The sequence below is a fragment of the Mugil cephalus genome, chromosome 20 (assembly GCF_022458985.1).
Source record: "Mugil cephalus isolate CIBA_MC_2020 chromosome 20, CIBA_Mcephalus_1.1, whole genome shotgun sequence".
In the NCBI taxonomy this organism is placed as follows: Eukaryota; Metazoa; Chordata; class Actinopteri; order Mugiliformes; family Mugilidae; genus Mugil; species Mugil cephalus.
Window position 1 is genome coordinate 14458080 of NC_061789.1, and position 26695 is coordinate 14484774.

Sequence of the window (26695 nt, forward strand, 5' to 3'; positions counted from 1 at the left end):
AACTTTATTTTAATGAAAAAAGACAACAGATTTTGTGGCAAATGACTGCGGCAGAGGATGTGGTGAACATATACTCTATGTAGGCACGAAGAGAACAAAAACTAAAGCTCAATTTTATTGGTTGAGATGCCTTAAATGTTAAAATTCAAAAAGCGGAGATGTTCTTCAGTCCATCACCTCTGTAATTCCTCATCATGAAGCTAACCTGTTAATTAAAAGACATCTCATCAGGGCTGTAAATGCTATACTGACTAAAGTAACAAACCAGCAGACAACAGAGAAATAACTGTTTTTCTTATTCTGCCGTTCGGTGTAATGAGCCACCGTCTCCCGCTGCACTGTGTCATAAAGGCTGCTCCCTCTCTCTCCGGCCTGTGCAGACAGTTAAAAGACGTCGCACAGACTCATTGGAATGATAATCTGGTGTGCGTCGGCACTTATGGAGAATATCTGGAAGCGTGTCTGACTCGCATCAAAGCCGTTGTTGTAATTTTCTTCTCAAGGGCAACTTGAAAGAGGAGTCGGGGAAGAAAGCTGCATTAGTTCCTTGTTTTCTCCTACAAGGCAGCCGGTTCAAAAGTAACCCCGCTCTTCCCGAGCAGAGTGTAGGATGATTCAGCAGGAACCCAACCACCCATCTGACTTATTCACATTTAAACATAAACAGAAATACGGCCGCTCCGGGGAGCTCTGCAGAGGAACGGGAAAGTAGCCCCGAATTTCCCCGCAACAAATCAAACGTCTTTTTATTCGACTCTTCCTCTCTGTTTTCCCTTCCCCTATGGCTCCCTGTAGCATTGCGCACTCACATAACAGCACCTACTGATTGGGCTTATTTGAAGCACGTACCCTGACAAAAAAAAAAAAATGGAGAAGAGGAGATTTTCTCGTGTCACAAAGGGATTGAATGTGGTTCTCCAGAAGAGGAGGGCCTGAGAGGATTATATGGCTCAGTGGGCGCTGTATTGTGCGGGGAGTGGATACAGCAGGTACCCACCGAATCCCAGCCAAGAGACAGACACAGTGTTGCTAGGGATAATGTTGCCTCCCAGCAATTAAACTCTGGAGGTTTTGGAGTGCTTTAGGAGGAAGCTTGTTAAATTATCCCATCGCTTCTTTCCCCTCTTCTCTCGCTGTCGCTCTGCCTCTCCGTTAGCCACGTTTCTCCCCTTTTTACCGATTCATCGACAACTATAGGGCGAGACGTTTGCCTTTGGTACTTTGCTGCTTAATTGAATTCTCCCCAATTTGCTTCTTTGTGTCCTTTTCAACAATGTATATCAGATGCACACAAGTGGAGGCGTAAAAGAAAGCTGCACATACATCCTCGTGCTGAGGTAGAGTGACACTGAAAAATGCCAGAAGCTGCCAGAGGATGGCAGCTTTGAATTAAGAACATATAAGCTTTAAAATCCCCACTGGAATTTGGACATATTCATGCTAAGCTACAATGGTACATTATATTAACTAATGAACTATTGACGTTTCAGGGTGATTTCCAAACCATATTTATTTGCAGTGTCAGGACCAAAAACACAAAAATAGCATGTACACTGATTGACTGATTGAGAGGAAACAACTTCGAAGAACGTCTCAATCACATATGTATAAATAAAGCAACACAAAAAGAGATAAAGATGTGAACAAACACCAGTTTTAGAATTTACTTAAAGTTGAACACGTAACATGAAGCACATTAACTGATAATCAAGGAGGATCACATCACTTTTTCCAGACGCTACTGTTCAAAAGAAAATTGTTATTGAGAAGAATTATTACATTATTGCAATTCTTCTTTTTACAATCACAAGCTTTTGAATGAAAATCTGAATGTCTAAAAATGCAAAATGGTTTTATGTGTATGTATTGGCTCATTTGCATACACTTAAAGAAACAAATACATTTTTACATCTATGAAGACAATTATTATTTGTATTTTAAGATAACTAGGCTCCGTCTAATTAAATATGCACTCATTTGCATAAACATCCAATAGACAAAATACAATGATGTAGTCATAATAGGGATATTGTACTCTTTGCTGGGCTGCACATATTTAACATTTGCACATAACAATTTGCTTTTCCAGATCTTAAATAGCAGATAATAATTATAGCAATTACTTTTTCATCATCATACAGAAACTTAATTGTTACCTTGCAGTATATAAAATAGGGAAAAAGTAGCTCAAGGACGACCAGGTGCAACACTGTAATGATGCTTTCACGTTAATGCGGCAGTAGCTCAATTTTCCAATGTTATAAATTGAACCGTAAAGAAGCCGGGGGCAACGTGACTTGTCTCCTTTCGGAGTAGATGCGGTGTGACGTTTTCATACTAAAGCATCTACTTTCTTCTATCTCTGGCCTCCACACACCGCTCTTGTCACTTTTATTAGAACAAAAGTTACACCGGTTCTCCGACTCCTGCTGGGTTCCGTCTTTCTTTGCTTTTGTCTTTGAGTTCAACCTCCATAAAACTCCTGTCTTGAATTTGGTTTTTATGTGAAAGGCGGCGCCCACTAACTTTGACCACTGTCCTTGTCCTCGGGCAAACAAACAGCCCATTTCAAAGGTGAAAAGTCCATGACATTCCTCCAGAAAATAAATAATGAAATAAATATATAAAATTCTCTCATTTATTTCCAAATGTGACTCCGTGCTTCCCGGTACCCTTGGGACAGGTGTGTCCGTAGTTCCAGGTCGGTTCCCAGCAGCGCAGCGCTTGCCGCGTTAACCTCTTTTCCGTACACGCGCACGGCATCACACACACACACCTCAAAGTAAGTGCGGGGAGTCGAGCCCCAAAGCTTCGTCGTCCAGGACAAATTGGTAGCAAGCGGCTCATTTACTCGGAGCCGTCATGAATGGACTGTGCCGTGACTGTGTAAACAAGTGCAAAGACTCCCAAGGGCATTCCTGCATAAATAATGACTCCAAGAGATGTTTGCCATTTGTACCACTCACTGGTTGCAGACATGGGTCAGCTAGTCTCCTCTGTGGGGAGTCTTCAGTAAACAACAGCCGCCGTGTCCATTAACGGCGGTGAGGAGAGTTTACCTGGTCACAGGTGCGGGGGCTCGTCTCCCAGGCCCCGGCCATATTGGGCATTTGTTTGGCTTCTTCCCTCGGCCGTTTGGAGACTAACACGTTTGCTTTTACTTCAGTCGCTTTAAGGTTTTGGTTCATTCGCGCTGCCGAGTTCTAAAAACAGCCAAGTCATTTTAAGCAAAGTTGCGTGGACTCAGAAGTAGTTATTTTGTCCTGCGGACATTTGATGGATTGTGTTTTGTCGTGCTGCCAGAGAAGAGATTTTCTTTTTTTTTTTTTTTTGTAGCAGGTGAGCAGTCAAAACACTTCACGTCTCCTGTCATTTCTGCCGAGCGCTGCCTTGTCTACTCTTAACGGCACATAAAGCAATATAAGAGTACAAGTTTAGGTCGTTTTAGGAAACGCGCCGAACTCTGGGAGCTCTTGCGGTGGTGTTAATTTCTAACAATTTCAGGTTTTCCTGGAAACAGCACTTATCGGTGCCTCTGAATTTCACGAGTTTACGGTCACTTGAACCAGACTGAATGAGAGTTTGATTACATTGCTCCAAACATTCGCTGTGTGAATACACCCGGGGCTGACCGCGCCGGTCTTATTTTGATGGAGCTGCTCAGGTTCAACCTGGGTGTGACTGTAAATCCTCTTGCTAAACATTTAAATGAACCAGCTTGAACTCGTTTCAGGGAAATTGTAAAAAAAGTACCACGAAGGTCCTTATGCTCGGTTTTAAAGTAAGAAAGTAAGAAGCATACGCTTATAGTTTCATGTTCTCTCACCCTGTAAACATACCAATGATGCACCTGTACGGAGACTGCTCATTACACATCATTAAACCAAGTTATTAGATGGATTAAAAAAAAATGGGATCCTTATTAATAGTAAGGTAAGGAGGGAAGAAGAAGCTGGCTTTATCCTCTGTATGAGGGGCATTTACTGCCTCTCATATTCAGCTCGGCGGGCTTAGCTCCAGATTGTCAGAATTGCCTGAACTTTCATCAGGCTAAGCTGGAGTCTGAAGAGAATGTATCGGGTGTTAACATGTTGGAATTTAAAATGTCACATTTATTATTTTAGCCTTTTTTTCCTTAACATTAAGGATTCTGAATTTCAACACACCTCATCCACCATTCGGATCGGTTCATTCAAGTGGATTTATATTACTGGTTTCCTTTACACTGCACCTTTCTGTGGTTTTCTTTTGTGAGGTATTTGCTAGTTATATATATATATATATATATATATATGTGTTATTTAAACTTTTTTTTTTTTTTTTTTTAGTATTTTTTATGTTTATATCATACATAATGTTCTTCCATTTGTGGAGTTGACACGTTGGTTGTAGCATCCAAGTTTTACCTCACGTCTTAAGCTTGATTTGTGCTTCTACTCCAGTTTTTTTCCATAGTTATATAGACCTACACCACCCCAGAAATTTAACTACACATCATGGCAAAGAAGACCGTACCAATTGTCATTTGTTCAAAATGTATGTCCTAGCCCACTTCTCTTAGTGTCAGGACGAGCAGAGAAATTATACTCTCACGATTTGCTCCAGTCTTCGGTCTCTTCTCTGGGTTGTAGTGATTTTAGTAAACGTTCCTTTACGCATCATTGTTAGAAATACACAAAACACAGAAGTCACTCCGTCGACTAACATTTTAAATGTGCACAGGTGCAGGACATTCGCATAGGCTATGACATAATGGCACTCTACAGAGGTCTGCTGCAGTATCATGCATATTTACCTCGAGAGCCTGTCATAAGAACAGTTTCCGAGCACAAGTAAGGCAAGAACCTCGTCATGAAGTGACATTTTGGACAAGTGGAATATTTCAACCAATGAAGATTAAATGCCAAGTGGGATTTCGTGATCGTCCTTCTTATATTTCACGTGTAACAAATTTCTGAGCTTCCCAGTCACCGTTTGCTGAGTTATTTCCCTGTAAGCCACAGCGCTGACCCATCATCAACCACTGTGGCTAAAAACTGCCACCGAACTGGTCCCGGATCTTCCCTCTGCTCAGGAAGCAGCGGTGCGGTGACCTGATATCATCCCCGGCTCCGTGAGCGATGTGTTCTTTTGACTGCCGAGATCTCCGCCTCTCCCGTTCTGCTTCTCGACAGCCACCCAGGCTTCAGCACTCCCAGTTGTGTTGCGTAATTGTGTGGCATATAGGTTTCCGCTCCAAGCGTGGGTTTGAGGGAGAATGGAAAGCAAGAGGATGTGTTGGTGGGAGAGAGGGGAAGAAATAAAGAGGAAGACAAAGCAACACCCACTCCTCATTAGCTTAAACATTGCGTGTGTCCGTTATCCTTTAAGATAGCATTTGAAGATGGAGAAAAAAAAAGAAAAAGAAGCCCACATTTATTGCACCACAACATGTGATGGAGATATAAAACAAATCTCCACACTTAGGCTCTGCCATCTGTTCATTTTGGAGAAGAGCATGCCTTTGCGACACTTTTTTTTCTCCCCTCCCTCAGAAACCATCAAGCTCTCTTAGAAAGCGGACAGCTTGACAAAGTGACACGCCTGTATGCCAGCCCTGTGGCTGCATGTTTTCTTCTTCCTCCTCTTCTTTACAATTTCACTTTTTCCCCCCAGTAGTTTGCATATCCAAACCCAGTTTTTGAGAGCATATGCGAAATACAATGTGACATAATACAATTTGAGCTCCATGAGAGAAATGGGATTATCTTGGTGGTGATTGTCAGCTCTGTGTTACAGTAATCACTTTCTTCCAGGAGCGACGACGTGACTCACTCTCAACTTGACCTGCTGTCATTATCTATTCACTCTGACACTATTTATGCGTTTGGCTTGATATTTTGTTTCCCTCCAGGTGAAGCAGGAATGAATTTGAAAATAGAATAAATAAATAAATGAAATGATGAAAAAATGAGTAATCCCCCCCGCAAATTGGAACAAGGAGTAAATCCCAGCGGCAGTAAATCCCCCACCCCTCCGCCGTTTCCATCGCTCTCTCTCCCTCTCGCTCAGAACGTTGTTTGGATGCTTCAGAGAAAGTGGTCGATCGTCACAGTGGAGGCATGTCATGGACTCCTTCCCCGTCTAGCCAGACAAAGTCCTCGGTGGTCTAATTTATACAGTGTTTTCCTGATCTCCAGAGGAAGGTCGCATAACATGAGTCAGACGCTGCGCACACACACACACACACACACCGCACAGGCACAGCCGATACCATGAATGAGTGCATAGACGTTGCAGTGATCGTATATTTGTCCCTGGTGTCGCGGCGCTTGATGTAACAACTGTGGTTTATTTATCAGCTGATGTAATTGTATAATGTTACAGACCTGCGTTTCTCCCATGAGATGAATATCAGATCTATTTAGAAATGATTATTTTAGTCTCTGTTGAAAACTTAGGCCAGTAAAATTGATGAATTTGCAAGTTATATAAAAATTTACCAAAACAACTTTGCTGAACTTGAGTTTAAGATAAATAAAGTATGAATACAACTTCAGTTGAATGTTGAATACTTTGATTGAATTCAATGTGCACGACAGTCACTTGGCAGTTTTTTATTCTTATTTCCGACGTACACAGTGAAGGGGGACCATGATCAGAGGCAGCATGTGATACAGTTGATCGACAGACAGATGACCGAGGGGAAAAATCGTCCACAACTTTAGGCTCTTTCCACCAAATTCACCTTACTGGTATCGGGTTTAGAGCATTAGTATCAAAGCTGATTTGGTCCACAACCTACCAATATTTTCAACTTTTTCTTAACTGTTTTGACGAGAGAAATATACAAGAGTGTTGCCTAGGAATCAGAACCTACCTAACCCTAAAATCTGGAACCCAAGCCAAGTTCACTCATGTATCTATCTAAACAACTGGACTAGTGTTGAACACATTCTGCAGTAATACAGGGGAGACTAAGGATCAGGACAGGAAACCTGTTTTACGTCAGATACAAAACCTCATAAAATGACAGCTCCATCAAATATAAAGCATTTAATACTCCCAGTATCATTTTAATTATTCAGTGAACATGCAGCATTCTTCTCTCCAATGAGTGTTGATTGTTGTGTGTCCCATATTAGTATTTTCAAGATTAGATTCAGTCTCTGAGTCCCTCTCTCTCAAAGCAAAAAGTGGAAAAAATAAACAGTGTGGATGTATTAAGAGCTAAAATGTAAAAGGGATGTTTGAATCACACATCACATTTCACGCAGATTGCCATGGATTAAACGGAGCACGTGTCTCTCTGTGTTTTGGGCATTGGTATCTGGGCGAGACGCCCCTCCCACCCGCCTCTGCCAGGAGGTGACACATGGCCGGCTATGCATCATTTTAGGAGTGTTTGGCTGGAGCCTCGTCCTCTCTCCACGGCCCCTCAGCCTGCTTCCACAACCCGTAAAGAGGACATCCATCAGGACAGGTGTAATTTGCCATGCAGTCACGCTTCTCTGCTAATACAATTTGTTAACCAGTTGTTATGTATGTGTGTGTGTGTGAATGCCCAGTGTGTGACCCTTGAAGTCTGCAGGGATTGTTTTTTGCTTTATGAACTTAGCTCCACTTCTACTTTGCTCTTTCAATGAATTCAGTTTTCATTCCGGATTTTCAGCGTTTGCTTCCCCAGGACACCGATGTTTGGAATTGATTTGCGAGCTAATTAACTTTTGTTTTATCAAAAATATAATTAAGAATTTGTTCAAAGGAAATCAAACTCTTAATCCCGTTGAACATGGTCTAGATGGAAAGAGCCTTCAGTTCTCGACTCGGAGATAATTTGAACGCTGCACCGGAGTTCCTTGCCTGAGAGTGACATGGCAATCTCTGATGCTACGCACTATGTACTTCACACTGCAAACTATTTGTTGCTCAGTGACAATGAGGTGACCCAGAAAATTCTGTATCGTTAAATGCTTGGAGGATCTTTCGCCGCTGACCCCCACTTTGTTCCCGGCTCGACAACACGCCGCTTGTTTCTCCTGCTGGAGTTTTGACTGTCATCTCTTTGTCCGTCCTGCAGTAATGAAATTTTTTTCCAATTACTCCAGTGATTGGAGAATTTCCTGTTCCTTTTGTTTTCCTTCTGCTTCCCCCGGCGTTGCATCACGGCCGCAGCTTTGCTCTGAATGCTACCAAATGGGTTTCCTAGGAACCCTCGCACAATACAGTTTAATTCTGGTTACACAACACTAGATGTCACTCCAATGTTCTGAGATTAGTTTGATGTGACTGCTTTTGCCCACAACCTAGGTGGACATCCCTATTCGCCTTTTAGTGCGTTTCCACGCATCAGCTCGCACGCTTTCACATCGCATTACATCACGTATCCCTGTAGTTAACCACGGATCAAAAGCTTGTGTCATCCAAGTCGAAGATGCTGTCTCAGATAAGCAGATTTAAAGTGTGTGTTATTTGAGCAGAAAACTGAAAAGGGGTTAGTGCTGTGGTGTGATCCTAGGTCTCAAGGGGAGGCTCCCGCTTGTCAGAATGTGCTGTTGCAGGATCTTCCTGATGAAGTCATTAAGAAGTCATTAAGAAACCATTAAGAATCATTAAGTCGGCGAGGTGGCACTCCAATGTGCGCACAGCGAAGCGCCAGGCATCAGGAAAACTTGTTAATCACGCAGTTTATTTGTTTCCCCAGTGTGAGACTGTAAATACTATGACAGTGTGTTGAAGTGTGCATCCTAATGAAAGTCTGTATTAGCTCCTCTGCCAGTGTGTGAACGCCCGTCTCCAGAGGGGACACTCTCATCATCACACGATGGCTGCCTCCTTGCCAGCTAACTCTCCAAAGCAATAAACAAGAGCACGCGTTTCTGATTCTGCTCACTAATTTTTCCCTTAATCGCCCAGGTGGCGTATTTATAAAATACAGATATCAGGGAGCGCCGTTCTTTGTTCCCGTCCTCTCTGGCTGTGATCTTCGGGCTGGTCTAATGTATGTGTTTGCGTGTTGCCTAGCACTTGTCATGCATATAGACGTGCCCTCTGTGTTTGCGTAGCTGATTGTCTGTGACCACTAGAACCCCGGTACGACGGCGGGTCAGAAGGAGGAGGAGGCTGCTGCTTGAAACTCCAGTCAAGTGCTCTTATCTTACTCATTAGGCCTGAGCGAGATGTTGCCATCCCCCATAATTATCTCCGTACAGTAAATCTCTCATTAGGAGGTCGCGCTAAACCAAACCCTCGGAGAGTCGGGGCTATCTCGAGGATAAGGAGGGCGGGACGGCGGCTCAGGTGTTGTCTGATGCCGTTATCGGATAGAATGAGGCTCTGTGGGGAGGCGCCGGTGTCAAAGAGGTCCTCCATAACAAGAGGTGAGAATAACTTTACTACTTGACACTAAAATAAAAGCGGCCTCATTAAAATGGCGACGGAAAATGCAATTACAGTAGAAAGTTACACAATTGAGACAGTTGTTGAAAAAACAATTCGATCTCTAGTGTGTGTGTGTGTCCTGACACTGGCCTGTGAATGTGTGTGCTTCTGTGGAAAAAAAGGGGGGGTTTGAGTACCAATAGGTAGGAAACCACTTTAAGAGCAGTTAAAAACTGATGAGCATGAACACACAATAGGTAGTTCCAGTTTCTCCCAAAAGGACACACACAAAGGTTGACAGAATGCACATTTACAAGCCTTTACAAATTTGCGAGTGGTAAATTTGCTTTTTGAGGAAGGTTGCTAGTCCTTCATTACCATTCCATTATCTCGATTTCGTCGGCCAACGCTTCAACAGTGTAAATTTCTCCACCATTTTCTTGGCTGCCATGGTAACGGGACCTGCTCTGGCCGCCTCAGGCTTTACATGCACCTCATTCGCACGGCTGCGGGAAGTCGCATATGTAAACACTGGCGTCGTCTTTGTTGTTTTTCTTATGAATTGTGGGTCCTGAAAAGTGTACGAATTCGATAAATAATCACTGAATCATAGTAAGGAAGAAACCTCTTTTACAAAAACTTTCACTTTCAATTTCACTTTCAGAATGTGTTGCATGGCGGCGCAAATATCTAATTTTGCATAAAAACCATTGAAAATTTGTGGCTGTAAAAGTCAAACAAATATGAATTTTCTCACTTTGTCCACTACTGCTTTATTTTATATCATTTTCACATGGCGTTCTCCCACAGTATAGCTTCATCACTTCATTTCAGAGCTCGCTCTGTGTCTGGTTCGTAGATTTAAAGAGAAACTCACACAGATGCTGCCCTGAAAACAGCTCAGCGGGAGCTCTGACACGATAAATATCTGTAATTCCTGCTGTGTTCCAGCGTTTCTGTCCAGCTCTGGGCCCCTAAATCCTTTAACACCCCCCACCCCCTGCCTGCTGTGACCAAACATCCAAAATAAACAATAAAAATGCAGGTGTGTTCAACAAAGCGTCTCCTGTGATCAAAGCCGATAAATCCCTGCATGAACTTTTACTGCCGTTGAGCTGTTTGCAGCCATCAAAACACACACACACGCACACACACGTATAGATATATAGATATAGATATATATAGATGGACATAAACGCGCTCAACATACCAGAAATGGCTACATGACAGATGGCTTTCAGCTGGAATATAATTATCTTATGTATGTGCCTCTGTCCGCACATTTGGCTCGGTACGTCTGCCCACTGCTTTTCAACCCCCGAAAAACACAACCCTCCCACTGCCCGCGTGACCCAGGTCAACCAACTTCTCTCAGGGATTAATCCTCGTTGTGTGTAAACACATTAACTGGCAATTAATATGGAGATTCCGCTCCAGATGTGCCTGTAAAAGTGGAGTTTGGACTTGGCAGGCAGCTTTTCTCATCCATATGGGTTAGCTGCCGAAGCAATATTCCACCTGCTCCTGCCGCCATTATTTTTCACACAGGCAAACAAATGCCCCAAATGAGAGTCACAGCATTTGGTTTAGCGGCGCTGATGAGGGAGGTTGGCGTAGGGGCGGGGGGGCTCTTCATTCTCTCGGCATTCATATACACCTGGTTAGTAGGTGTTTAGACGCTCGGAGAATCTGTTTCTCCTCTTTTTCTCTCCCGATATGTTAATTCCCGTCATCCCGCAACATGACGGTACGAGGGTTTCATCAACAGCTGCAACTGTTGGACGAGCGGCGCGGCATTACTGCAGCATCGGTGGTTTTCTGTCAACTAGTTAAACTCGACAAACTTTCCCCCGTTGGATCGCGTTGATAACGTGGAAGAAGGAATGATGTAAAAGATGGAAATAGAGCCTGTGGCTGTGGCTCGGTCCTGTCTGTGGCGTTTCGCCCCACCTGCTAACTCAGACGCAGGATTCCTCAAACAAATTGAACCGAATTGTGCTAAATTACTTTTTTTATCGATCCGGCTTATTTTCAGGCCATGTAATTTAATCCTCCTATTACTCGGCCTATATATCATCTTTGTTTATAAAGAAAGGGCGATCAATAAAAAATAATACTGACTCTCTTCTGAAATGAATCGATGCGAGCACGATGCCGCAGTATTATCATTCAAAAGCAGTGTGGCACCCTGATCTGCGTCAGATGTTCTGTCACAGCTTCAGTGGCAAAGGTCTTATCTGACTGGCAGCGTGGAGGCATTAAAATAAAGCAAACAGCAAGAATAACACGCTGAAGCAGATAAAACCCCCGTGCTGTGTGTCAACCAGAAACTTCATTTTCGCCCTGCGTGCTGGATGACTGTCGCACTCGCCTGTTGCTTTGCAGTCCCCTGGTTTCCTTAGCCGGGTGCACGCAGGTCACAGCTGAGATATTGTGTAATTCCTGCTGAGATGAACAGTCGCATCGACCAGGTGCATAAAGAGTGATTGCATGCGAGCGCCGTTAACTCGCGTACTCATCTGGATTTACTCGAAACACCCGCTAATTCCGAATTCAGAGCAGGAGCAAAACGAGTGGCTAGTTTTCATGTGTCACACATCCTCTGTTTTTTTTTTTTTCCCTTCTTCTCCTCTCCGGCACAAAAATTGCAGCACTCTCATCATCCACAAGATAGACTCCATGATAGAAATATAAATGCATGAATATTTTAAAGCTGTCCTCTGTAGTAAGCACACGCTTTTAATGTATTTGCACTGAACGAGCTCAGGATTCCCGAGGCCGGTTGCATCAGCTGCCGCTTTTCTTTCTGTGTCCCAGTGTGATGGAGAAAAATCAGATGTGCAGCCAAAGGTTGATCTTTCTCTATTCTTTGCATGTCACTCAGTGCTGTAAAACCTGTGAAATGTTCCTATTCCGTGTAATAAAAAACTCCGGTGCGGGTGTTAACCTTGATAGGCGATGCCTTTATTTTGTAGTCCTATGCCACCATTAATAGAAACCCTGCAAAAAAAAAAAAAAGTGCGAACTGCTTTTAAAAAATTAAGATTAACAGTGTTGCTGCATTCAAGTAAAAAAACAAAAAAAAATACTCACTGATAAATTAGGCCTTGGCATTTGAGTTTTTACATGATATTTAACTTTTTTTGCAAAGGAAAATTGAGAAAAAAAAAGAAAGCTTTCACAAAATAAATGCCAAAATATGCACCATAAGCCTAAAATTAGAGAACATCTCAGTGACTGTAAAACTTGCATCTCAAATTTTGTGAGAACTGAGTCATATTTGGCAGGAACTCTATTTGAAATAGTTGGAAAGGTTCTGTTCAACATTTGGCAGATAAAGTGTAAAATATTGAAAAAAATATTTAATGTATCTGAATTAAAGGACTGGTGCTGACTCAATTCTTATCAGAATAGGATTTTTTTTCACATGCTATTCGAATTTCATTATGGGATTTATTTCAGCCATTATAGAAATAATAAAAAAAAAAAAAACCTCTGCACACAATTGGATAGAGTGTACAACCAATCAGAACCATTTTGTTGTTTCCAAATTCAACTCCACGCTTGGATGACGTTTATGATTATGTAGCTGTTATTCTTCTGTCCATCCCTGAATCCCTCCCAAACGATATAATTGGCCCAGCAGATCTTTGCGAGCGGATAATCAGTTCTCAACAGACATGTTCAAGACAAATCTTCAGACAAAATTTGTGGGCGGGGAAGTCGGTCCGGCTTCTAGGATTAAACAGGTGCGTAGGATTTAGTGGCACCTAGTGGTGAGGTTGTAAAGTAAACATGGCAGACTCCAAGGAAGGGAATGTACTCCCTCTGTACATATAAAGACTTCATTTTAAAATGCAAAAAAACACCAATTTTTAGTTACAGGGGAAAACATAATTATTAATAAGCCTACATTCTGCTGATGGAGGTCCCAGAATCCTACACACTGAGCCTTTAATGAAAACATAAAGCAGTGCATCCACTCCAGGAAGACTACATTACAATATCCTTCACTTGACAAGAAGCGCTGGGATTTGCTGGAAATGTGACTTTAATTTTGAGAAAACGACACCACCGACATCACCACCGGCCACAGAAGAATCCCAATTAACTGGACCACATTACTGCGTGTTTGTGTCTAAAATGCTTCACGCAGCACTTTTACAGGCAGTGGGGATGCTTTGGCTTAAATTAGACATCAACAGTAAGAAGTTGAAACAAGATACCAGGCTGCTAGCTGTTTCCTGTGTAACGGCTCCAAACCTCCCACTCTCCGCCGCACGGGGTCTGTCCTCCAGCTCGGTCCGGATGGACTAGCGCTCCCCTGATGGTCGCATCCTTTCTCCTGAGGTCCGCCGTGTGCCGACGGCTAAAGGGGAGAGTTGCACTAGCAGACGCTGGCCACAGTTGCTCTGCCTGGCATGGGCACCGTGTTGGCTCTGACCAGACCCGAGTCTTCCAAGAGCTCTGTCTTTTCCGGCCGGCCTGGGCGCCCGCATGGGGCCTGGCATGCTGAGCGTGAGCTTGGCATCCCGGACAAACAACAGGAGGTGGAGGCATCCTCGCTCTTTCTCTCTCCTGATGAACCGCTCCAAGGACGATTTCCCTTCTCTCGGAACTGGCTGCGGTTTTTCACACAACAGCAGCAGCGTTTAGAGACCTTCAGAAGGAATAGAATAGAACAAAGAGGAACGAAGGGAATAGATCTGACTTGCTTGATTCATATTGTGTAGAATCTCTTCCAGACTGATTAAATTGTTTTCTTGTTTGGATGCAGATCCAGCATCGACAACCAGAAAATGCAGGCAGAACTAGTGAAAGGGCCTTGGCCTCGGTTTGAAAGACAGAAAATATCTTCTGTTTTGTCCATACAATAGTCATGCCTCAGGTAATGAGCGATAACAGCATCACACAGGAGACAGTAGTGCTAACGGGAAAATATTCTAACCATCAACAAGAAGTTTGTCAGAAAGTGCAGAAAAATTATGAGTTTTTAAATGGTCCACGGCTTTCCTCATGTTTCAAACATGATCGCATTGCATCTTTAATTCTGCGATTAGTAGTCCACCTTCTGAGGGGAAAGCAAAAAGCGGGGCAGCCACTGAAGCATCAATACTGTTCAATTAACCAGCCCTTTTTAAAGTAGTATTTAAGCAGAATACATTGGCATTTTCTGATGTTCCTCATGCAACGCTTCAAAAAACATTCTGGGGATATTAAAGTTCTTTGCAAACCACTTCACTCCCTACGCTTACTACAAACTTCCTATAGATGTGAAATTAAATTCTGCCGCGGCTGCATTGTCTCTTACAGCCTGATCAGTTCAAAACACTTCCTGCAACTGTCTTATGTTTTGTGTATCACATTGTGAGATTCTTAATAGGGCAAAAGGTACCAGGAGTCTGGAAAGAAATGATCCAACCGCACCTGTTTACAATTTTCAAAAACTTTGTTACATCTCAATCGCTGTTTTCATGATTACCATATTGATCTGTGGCTAATGAGCTGGAAGCTGCTTCCTTCACTGCTCCCTCTACAGTGACTGACCAACAGGAGATTTGAATCCTAACAATGTCCTTCAGGCATCACGTGACCGGAGCGAGCGTCTCATTTCCATACAGAGCCGTGCGGATGGCTAGTTTCTGACCGCCCCAGCTGATGAAAATAAAGGAAACTGTATTTTAAAGCAGCGCCCTTCCTGCAACCCTCATAATTCATGCTGTTTATGATGTAAATATTTCAGAGAGGTGAGATGACCCCACAGCATGGCAAAGGCCATTAATAATCATAAAAAATATGAACCGCCCTCTCGGTGATTAATTGCGTGCATTTTGCATAATGCTTTGTTTGCAGTGAGCTTTAAGCAATTTACTATCAGCTAACCTAACTGTCAAAGTAACCAAGGCTACTTCAAAGTGATTTTTGTCCCCGTATAACTAGTTCCTCTGCAGTTATCTCAATAAAGATGGAGAAGGCCGGTTGTGAAACTATAACAGTGTGTCGGTAAACAAACATTATTGTCAAAAGGAGTGAAGAAGTCATCAAGTGACATGCTTTATATCACAGCTTTGGGGCATGTGTGCATTGTGTAAAAGATTCAGTTACTTTTGAATATAATATAGTTATTTGAGGCAAAATGTAAAACTGCATTGAAAAAAGCTGCATCTCGGAAGATGGTAATGTCATATGAACATAACAGACATCAAACATAAAACCCAGCATCAGACAGTAAAAGGCAAATTAGATTAGAAATCAGAGATACAAAAACACATGATGCCACAGTTACACGTCCACCCTGATGGCATCTTTAGGTTATATGGCCTGTGCTTGCCATCGTGCAGCCGTTTGCTGAGTGTTGTTCCCAAGTACTGTTAAATTGGTGAAGTTCACTTTAAAGGGGACCTGTTTTTCTCATTTCTAGTTCCATATTTTTATCCACTCGAGCAGCTTTGCATAATTCAGAGCTCAAAAAAATCCTTATTTGACTCGTGCCGGCCCTTTATGCAGCCTCCAGGTTCATCCGCCGTCTGAATCAAGCAGTTTTTATCTCCTGTCTCTTTAAGAGACCACTTTGTTCTGATTGTCAGACTTTGCAGAAGCTTTCGAATAATGGCGACCTGTTCAAACCAGTGAATTCACTGCAACATTGTGGGAGTTCTCATAGCAGATGTAACCATATTAACATCGGAAAGCTAAGAAACTAAGGGAGCTGTGGGAGTAGTGGTTAGGGATGCATCACCTGCCCTTGTGTCCGTGGTTAAGGAACACTGAGCAAGCACCTAACCCCCAAACCGCTCCCCGGGCGCGGCTGCAGCCCACTGCTCCGACTGTACACACCACTACAATTTTTTTTTTGCTTTTCTTGATTGCAAATGAAATTCATCTGAACATGTTCAAACCTGAATCCAATCTGAAACATGAGCGTGGAAAAATATGAGAATCATAATAATCGCAATAACGCAGACGACAAGTTCTTAGACTGTTGTGAAATAATGTAAAAAGCCCATTTTGACTGGACACATTGTGGCAGACGCCCATATAAAGAACTTGTGATAAGCCTCGGGGCATTTTCATGTATGTTTACATCATTATTTGAAATGTTGGCCGTGTTTAATATGGACATGTGACCTTGGCAAATAATACACGAGAGACAAAATAAGGAAAGCGTTCAGTCCATTTATGTAGTCTGGGGTTTTAATAGTACTCAGAGGCGCTCATAGTCAGTATTGACTTGAGTGATATGAGGGTAAAAAGTGTCTGCCAAATGTCGGCCAAGTAAACCCGGTGTCTTGGCAGCGTCCGCACATCCTGCTGGCTTGGCTGAGGGAAATTTGTCAACCGGATCATTCATATTAATTTTATCATCATTTCATTATGGGGAACACGGTGAACTCCTCATTCTCTGCTATACTGCAAGAACACATAAATTATAGGGTTGTCTTTAAAGTTATGGTGAACTGATTCACAACTGAAATGTTGTTAAATCACGGGAAATATTTTAGTCCTTTAGTGTTTATTTGCATCATTTCTGTCGGTCAAATCTGATTTTATATGCTGCCAACAGTTCATGCAAAAGCAATAGAATTTTGAAAGAAATGTGGTTTGTTTCGCTTAACAGTTATTTAATAGTTTATACGTTTCCAACTCAATACTTGAATGTACAATAGGAAGCATGCTATGCTAAGCTAACAATATTATAATTTGGAACTGTAAATAAAGGGCTGGTTACAACACTAAAATACACAGACGTCCTTAAATGCTCCTGTAAACCTGGACCTGAGTATCAAAGACAAAACATCGTATCTATTGTAAACATATGGACCATATGGAAAATATTGAATCGCTTTCAGTTAATTAAAGGAAACAGAAGATATTATGATATTACAGTCCACTCATTTCATATTTCTTGTCTCCCTGAAGTCTCTCCTTCCACTTGTTGCCTACATTGCGTACAGTGTGTGCGTTCTTAGACTGGATTATGTTGTATTCATTTAATGTAGCCTCTGCTGTCATTAAGTCTAACTAAGCGACATACAGTTACTTCTGGTGGTAAATCCGCTGGATGGTTTTATGACACTTAGACAGAACACTTCACGGCGCAAAACAAGAACCAGGTATTGTTGCCGCGGCGCTTACAGGAGGTGAACATCAAATGCAAGGAATCCAAGTCAGTGTTTGTGTCCTTGTGGCAAACAATCCTTCCAAGTTATGTTGGAGAAAACTGCAGCGTTCTTACTGTTTTAGATGGGCTGCTTGCTTGATGTCGCATGTGTGACCAATTAAAACCCGCAGCTGTTCTTTCTCCCATCTGTTTGAAGCCTCTCTGTATTATAGACTGTTTGGATGTGATGTGTCATTCTCACATTGAATCACCGGGCCCCCTCATTTGTTCTCATCAACCGAGATGCTGTCTGATTTGTCCTCATCCATCTCACGTCCTCATGTTCTTTTTTGTTTTGGAGTCTTAACTTGGATGATTGGACAACAGAACAAGTCTTTAGAAAGACATTTTTTTACTAGAAACATGGTCTTAAAGCAAGACTGTTTCACTTTTAAATGACACGGCCTTCTTCCCACATGCTAAATTGATAAGAAAACTTTCTCTAATTAGTTTGTTGTAACTTGTAGCTTGTGATAACTGATGGAAACAAGTGTTAGGGACATAGCTGTCGCTGACAAATTTGACTCCAAAACACAACAAATGTGCATTCATTCAGAAAAATTCTGAAAAATTAAAACATGGAATTTGACAAATGGAATAATTTAGTCCGTTTACTGACTGTTTATGTACATGGGCGCATGGTTGCATTGTGTTTTTTTCTGATTGACAGAGACTTAGAAAGAAATTATCTGGGATCATCCACAAATACTAGCTTGTCATAGCCAAACCCAATTGGCTTGGCAGATCTTTGAAAGCCATCATGAATTCAAACCTGCAACAACTCACAAACTAAATTTTGTGGCCAGCTTCCAGGCCACACAGTTACAATTTGTTCCTTTTTTTCATTTTTTTTTTTTAGCAAAAGATACATAGTCTTGAACTGAAGAATTCCTGTTGAAGACGATCGACAAAATATTTTAGTCGTAGACCAAGCAGAAATACCAAACATTCTCATCATCCCAGCATTCATTGTTTTGTGTCATTTAATATTTGTGTTTGTTGGGATTGGCCAAACTCTTATTTAACCAATTTAAGCAACGCATACTTTTGTCTCCTTGTCAAATGCACTTATAACTTGACATTGTATGGGCTACTAAACTTGCATATAAAATCAACAGCTTGTCATTTGCAGGACCAGTGTGTATATGCCACTGAATCCCATTTCATAGCAACATATTGATAGGCTACGCCTCAGTTTGACTGAGTCACTAGCATCTCAGCTCAGACAGAGACAGACAAAACTGACCAAACAAAGGGCTCCTCCGGTGGAACATTGCAAGCGGTGGAAGTCAATAGTCTTATTTGATGTAGATCCCTGAGAGGCTGAACTAACTCACAGCTTCATAGAAGCCCGGTCGTGGACATAAGCCGCCGCTCCCGCTCTCTTCGGGCGACGGCGATGCATCTTGCAGCCTCCGTGAAAACAGGTGTTGGCTGTTTAGCCCCGAGTAGCAAGTCATGATGGGTGATTAGAGTGGAACCGGATAAGATTGTTTCCTTCCAATTGAGCCACAACCAACTGACATTTTCACAGTATTTAATAAAAGCCACACTTGATTAGTGAGGCTTTACCACCATCTTTTTATTTATCCTCGCCGGCAGAAAAGCATTAATTCAGAGTAATTAATGAACAAGTGGTGGAGGGCCTGGGAACAGCTGCCTCCTCTGGGAGGCTGGAGGAAGGCACTCTTTCCTTTGCCCTGATTAGAAGCTCTCCATTTCCAAACTCTTCATGACACTAACTGTCTAATGATAGCTGCTGCTACAGTGTTATACCTCAGTTTTATGTTGGACAACATACTGCGATAAGCCAACACTTTATTTTTTGGAGCTGCTCCTGTGCAAGAGATTCTCGTTTCTTTAGGACTTGCATATTACTGTGCTGCTCAGACTGTATTAAACTGTGGATGCCGCACCACACTAATAATTCTGTTTTGGATCTGTACATCGCACATTCTTTTCTGCAACAACACTGTTAAAAGTGAGATTCAGCAACTAATTAACATCAAAACTGAGATGAAAACCAATTTCAGAGGCGGATTTTTATGCAGCAGACACAGCAGACGTGTTATGAGTCCATTTGGAGTCATTCAAGCTGCCATCCATCTTATAATGTGCCCATTTCAAATCGAGGTTCCTTTTTTTTTTTTTTTTTTGTTTAGTTCCTAGTCATTTTGTCGTCTTCCAGCCCTTTGCTTTTCATATCCTCTGTCTTCGGCTGTCACTCGATTTTAGTCTGGAGGATAAGCTGATCTCTTTTATCCACACTTGATCTTTCCCTCTTTTATCACCGCGTCTTGATTTTTTTCCCCTGACATCCCTCTTCCTTCCAGTTGGCTGGCCATAGAGCTCCGCTTTATGAAAACAGTTTAGACTTGAAAGGGAAGATTGAGGTGGCTGGCGGTGGTGGAGTTGGTGCGTGGTGGAGGTGGTAGGGGCTCTGCCAGCCCACAGGTCACATTTCCTTTTCTTATGTTGTTCGTCACTGTGAGAGCCAGGCATCAGTGCTTGGCATCCCATCAGCTACTAATTGTCTCCTTTATATAGATACCTGCTAAAGACACAGACTTAAATTTAGATTTGCTTACATGCCAGAAAGTTTTTTTTTCCTCCCACATGGAGCTGGTGAGCGAGCTGCTGTAAGTGAAGCCAGAAGAAATCATTATGGTTTCTACTTCTTTCTGACCGAGACAGGTGCTGTTTCACTGCTGACACTGACCACACTTAAACTGTTTAGGTCATCTCAACTAAAGCTTATTCCGTAGAGCTAATAATCTATTATTACTATTAATAGAATGGTTTATTAGCTCTCATTGCTTTTATATTAGGTTAGATGATATTTTAATCATCGCTCAGATTTATTCAAATATACTTGTGCTTTAAAATAGTACGTGCAGCACATTGTCTCCCTGCTTTTCCCTTTAGAAAGGAGGCTGACATCCTGGGCAGGTCAACAGCCGAAAACCTTCAGACCAATGGCCAATTTAAGAATCACCAATTTAACCCATCAACTGTAGGGGAAAGAAAACCCAGAGAAAATCCTCATAGGCACAGGGAAAACAAGAACTTGACCAGCACATTCAAATCCAGACCTTCCTTGCTGTGCACAGAAATTACTCCGTATACAGTCAATCTCACATGCACTGCTTTGCTTCTGCAGTGCTGAGTAGAGCACCAAATGTGGATTTATTTGGATAAAATTCACAGTTTTCTAGTTGGGGAAACTTTATGTGTCCAGCTATAATTTTATATATATATATAAGTATCTATTTGTGAGTCATTTGCAAAGTTTCATGACTTTTAATGGGAGTGAATGGCCTTAGAGCTGAGTGCCACAGATAGGGGAGGTAATTTAAATAATGCTGAAGGTCAGACACTTTGTTCGTCTTTAATCTTTTCATAATCTGTTCAACGCAACCACCAACAAGTTTCTACTGATGCTACTTTGTCTAAACAGTTGAAATATTCAATTTAGTTTATAATGGTTTAGAAAAAGCTGCAAATACCCACGGGGAGAGGAACAAAGCATTATTTATGTAATGAATTGATTTAAAAAAAAAAAAAAAAAAAAAGCTAAACCTGGATGTTGAGATCATTTTCTCTAAAATTAATAGAAACAAAGTGAGAAGCACCCAGCTGTATAAAAGCAATAATCATATCAATTTATTTTTCAAAAGTAAGTGTAAAAATAGTTTGGGTGTTTATTTCTTCCGTCCTAAACCTTCCCCTTGTGAGCCATTACTGGAAATCAAACTAAGATGAAAACAATTCCTGAAAAGTGAAGATGTGAAATGATATCTGAAGAATGTTGACTGACACAGTGAGCCTGGGTGAAGTATTAGAAAAAAACTTTACTTACACATCATACCTGGAGATTTATGCCATCGATGGAGAAGCAGCTGGTCCAATTTTCAAGACAAGTCATTCAGTCACTCGGTGCTATTTGGTCGACATTACAAATGATTAGTATTTTGAGAAAGCAATGCTATGTGCAAGTTATTACATTTAATAGTATACCAGCGATTAGATTGTATGCATGATCAAGTTCTGATGGTGTCACGCGGGAAATGGACAGCATATTTTATTCAACCTTCTGTTCTAATTTGTTTGAATGTATGAATAATGAGGAGAGCAGAGCGTCTGTCTATTGAACCTTGTATTTATGGGCCCAATGCATTAGAAAGTGCAATTCCTGAATGATAGAGAAACCCATTAAAGTAGTAATAAAATTGCAAATGTCTCCTTCCTCTGTTTTCCTGCCTTTCAATATGGGCAGCAGAACACGTCGCTCTCACCATCAGTGCGCGAGCCTCTGGCGAACACATACATAGCAATATGATACAGAACACATATCCCAATCCAATTCCTACCCGCTGCGCTGGTGAAACACTTGGTGAGATCCATCTTTTTCAATTACGCCAGGAGAGGACAGATATTCCACTAAGCCTGCAGGGTGAGGGAGTTTTTAAGGACAGGTCTCATCTCCAGATCTCAGGCTGCATTAAAATGTATTGGTGGCATTGGATATTAAAGGAGAATCTGCCGGATTAATCGCCGAGAGGCTCACTGAGGAATTGTCGTCTACAGACGCACGCTTACTTACAGGAAAGGCTGCTACAGGTTTAAAAAATAATAATAATAATAATAACAAAACATGAGCAACATGGCAGGGCATGTCAAACCTGAGACGTTGAAGTTCTGGTTTATTACAGTTTAATGCTGAAATCGCTTTGCATTTCTAGGCCAGTTATATTGAAGGTACCAAAATAACTGCTGCCGCCTCTGAGCTGAGATATCCCCCCCAGAACTTAACTAACATTCGTGGAAGACAGATGTGACTCATAATTGGCACAATCACTGGAAATACTTAAGAAATTCCAAGTACTATTCGGCTAATGATGTCCTTTCTCTTATGAGCACAGCTTCATTTGAATGAAGGCACAATAAAACAGATGTAACTTCAGCAGTCAGACAGACTATAAACAAAGCACAGAAGTAGTTAAGCCTTATTATCTAGAACTAATTTATTTGAACATTCAACTGAAAGTGAGCAGATCCAAACGATTGGCAATAATCCTTCCTTGCACCCGCACCAAGGCCTTTGCTCATATCCAAAGTAAATACAGTAGAAGAAGAAACTGTAGAAGTAGAAGTTGAAATGTCTGTAAACTGTGATATTTATTGTTCTTCCTTCCGAGCATTTTACTTTAAACCCGCCCAATCATCTGTACGCTCATATTTCTCGATGGTCTCCACATTTAAGTGCAAGACTTTCCACCACTTTTTAGGTGGCGGCAGGCTAAGCAGGGCAGCCTGGATGTGCTCCCCAGCCACGCCACGATACCCGCTTCTCCCTGTGGCATTGTAAGGTTTTCCAAGGCCAAATGGGATATTTAATCCCTCCAGAGTTTTATGGGCCTGCCCTGGGGTCTCGTCCTCGCTGAATGTGCCCAGAATACCTCCTCGGGGAGGTTTCCAGGAGGCATCCTAATCAGATGCCCAAGCCGTCTCCGCTGGCTCCTTTCCATGCAAAGGAGCATTGGTTCTACCCTGACTTGCTCCCACAAGTCTGAGTTCTCAACCTGAAAAGTAAGTCCAGACGATTCCCTCCAGTGTCATTCTTTTAGTTATTTCCCAGAGCTCACATCATAGGTAAAGTGATGGAACATTGCGCCATGCACAAATTATTATTAATAATAGAAGTCGACCACATTGTAATAACTATAATTATCTTTACTAAGTAAGAAGGAAACTTGAAACAAAAGGAGATGGACGCAGAAAAGCCAGCACGGTCACCCTAAGGTGCAAGCACCGGTCCACAAGTTATCCGCTAATAGTGTCTTCCACCTGCAGTGTGAAGGAGCCAGAGCTGTGCAGCTAAAGGTTATGGGAGCGGATTGCGCCCCCAGCCAGGCCCCCCTCGCAGCGCACTATAATCAGTCCAGTGTGTGATCATGGTGTTTGGTGTATGATCACTCAAAAACCCTATTGTGAATGGGGATTGGAAACACCAGGACGCTCATGAGTAATGGACAGAGCGGGGTCCCTGTTCCCTAACCTGCCTTCTCCATCTCACACAGCGACCGCTCCGCGGGCAGGTGCAGGGGAGGGCGGGTGAGCCGCGCCAGCGGGTGGGACGGCGTGGCGCGGCTGCAAGTGTTTGATGCTCGCCCCACCTGGCTCGTGACTCGCAGCTGGTCATTTGTTTTGCTCTATGCTGCGTGTCGTGAGCCGCCTTTCTGATCACCTTAAACATGCACACTGGTGAGTGAAACCACGCTGGCGAGAGGCCACTCGCATCCTCAATTCCTAATCAGGGAGCCAGGCAGCATCCCTCCTCCTCCTCCTCCTCCTCCTCCTTGTCCTCACTCCCCTGACCGACCAGAGGAAGGGAATTACATTTCCCCTGGGTGGCCTAGCGCTGGGAAACAAGCCCCCACTGGCCTCATGTTGGGGGGAAGATGAAGATAGCCTGTGGGGTAGATTGGAAAAAGTGAGAAAATCTTCCCCAAATCAGAGAGGTGACCTAGCCCAGATTGTTTGGCAGATTAAAAGTCTAAGTTTGTGATACTTTTCATTTGTCAGACTACAGTGATTGATTCGCGCTCTAAACCCTTTTTAAGTGCAGGGGCATCACGGCAGTCGCAAGAGGCCGTGTCCGTCCCAATGACATTAAGAACACTCGGGTGGAGACACTGTGAGCCAGAGAGGCTCGCGCCGTTTTTACTGGCCGCACAAACATCTCGTTATGAAATGATTAATCGCTGAGTCAGTGGATGGATAATTTATTGACAACTATTTTTATAAGTCGTCCCATATGCTCTCTGCGAAGCAAAAATACAAAAGATTCGCAGGTAAGGGAGAACAAAGAATTTAATTCAAATTCAGAAACACTTGACGTGTTATAATGCACAAACACATCATGTGGTACAGTGGTATTGTCCACCATTGTGTGACTGCCACTGACAAAGCTTCATTTTAGGCTCTGCCAGGTCAGACATTCATCCCCAACTAAGCATCACACTGTATTTGCGCATTAACATCGACATAGCTTCTGTATATCATCGGCGTCATCATGTTATTCCTCTAAACCTTTTGTGAAGGCTCCATAAAGAGTCCCCGTCATTTAAATAGGCACTGGATGCCTCTTGCCCAATTCTCTGACCTCGTGAAGGTCACTGGCAGTCTTTGTAGTAAAACTTTATGGGATGAAAGAATCCCCAACTGAGTGGAGACCTTGGTCTGTAATTGCTTGATACCCTTCTGCTTAATGCAAGTGAAAGAGAGGGACGTTCGAGGCTCAGACGGTAAAAGAGTCTCATCTGCGATATTCACAGATGAGATTGAGAGACATGGAGTAGAATATTCCAGATGATGCTGTTGGATGCACCAATCAGGCTCTGCCGCCATTGTTTTTCCTTTTTTTTTTTGTATTGCCACACGAGGGATGAGAGTGCGAGGGCCTTTTGTTGTCTCCGCACTCATCACTGGTCTGTTCTTTATGATCCCGATGTCCCTCGTCTATTCTACACAGAATCGCCGATTGTCTGCAGAAACAAAACCTCGGTCCCAAGTGATCACTTTCATAGAACCGCGGACACTGTGTGAAAATATGTACTCCGGTATTCAGGCACGGGAAAGGGCGGCCGTGGACAATACCTTTTGCCTTTTTCAATTCGCGGCGCACATCAAAAGACGACGCTGTGAAAAATGCAGCACAGTTGCCAAGGACTTCACTGTGATTCCTTTTTTTTTTCCCCCTTTCTTTTATTGTGGCTTTTGTGTCCTCTTCATTAAGAATAACAATAGCTTATTGTCTCTGTCCCAGAGGCAGGGACTATCAGAGGAAGAGTGATAGGATGCACAGGTTGGGGCATATGCTGGCGCAGACATGGCCCCTAAACTTCCTCTCCATCATTTTCTCCATTTACCCACCGCTGAGGCACATCTGGGTCCAGGTGGCATCCGTACATGTTGTCAGCATGTTGTGGTAACTGCCTTAATGGCTTGAGTCATTCTAACTGACAAGATGGGAAAACAGACATGGCAGAGTCTCACTCAGCCTCTTTATCTTGTGTTTACCCACCACTGTTCGCCTGATAACAAAGAACCCCATACCTCCATGGCCGGAAAAAAGGCCTGGCTCAGCTGGCGCGGCTCGAGTCTCGTGGGTTGTGTGGAACACACATCGACGCCATCAACTCGTGTAAACGCACGAGACGGAAACTAAAAAGATATTTGAAATACCGTATTTTATTTGAACTCCTTTCAGTAAAATCGTGCAAAATAGTTGTGCGTTCCTTTATGCTAGACCTTGCTGTTCTTGTCCACAGCTGCATCATGTGTGTCATGTTAAGAAGTTCAGCCTCTAACACAACACATTTCAAGTAATATAGAGCAATAGATTAAGAGGGGGTAAATTCTTTAAAGGACTGAAATGTGTTTTTGGTTGTGAATAGACAGCGGTGCTGTACGCGGCGTTAGGAGCGTTTCTCCTCGGTTGTACAGTGTGGGGAACCTTAACCAGGCGCATTCAAAGAATTTTTGAAACGTGATTAAAAAGTGTCTGATGGGTCAATGCTGCGGTCAGCACCGTAGCAAAGGATCAGCAGTCATGAAAGCCGTGTGGTGTTTAGTTTATTTATCTGAGGCAGAGGTTTAGATATCGCAGATACCTGTAACACATCTGTAAGTTAACTCAATCGTATTTTGGATCTCATCTACGTTTGTGCCATTTTTCTGTGGCTGCTTTCTGGTTCTGGCACAAACATATTGATATTTACGGTCTGACCTGTTTCTCCAGCTAAACAGCAGTGGTTAAGCAACGTGGCAGAGACTATTTGAAGGTGTAAATTTTCTTGGCAACAATTTAAAGGTCCTAAAGCTCCGGCGACAAAGGTTTGCCTTTCCGTCTGTAAATGAATAACCCCGATAACAGGTGTTCATCCTTCTAACGCGAATTTCATTACAGAATGACTGCAAGATATCTTTCAGCAGCTGGTAATTCGCTACGAACGAATCCAGCCTTGACTTCATCCATTTTCATCCAGCACATACCGTATTCTGAACAATCTGCTGTAGTTTTATCTTTTAATGAAGGAATGATTTTGCATAAATTAGTAATATAAAATGGAATGTAATATTCCACATTAAAAAAAAATACATTGATGGATG

At 42.6% G+C, this 26695-nt stretch overlaps 1 protein-coding gene across 5 annotated transcripts in view; it reads left to right on the forward strand.

Annotated features, from left to right (window-relative positions):
• LOC124997505 (RNA binding protein fox-1 homolog 3-like) overlaps window positions 1–26695 on the forward strand; it is a 344102-nt gene that overhangs the window by 76793 nt on the left and 240614 nt on the right. The window lies entirely within an intron of this gene.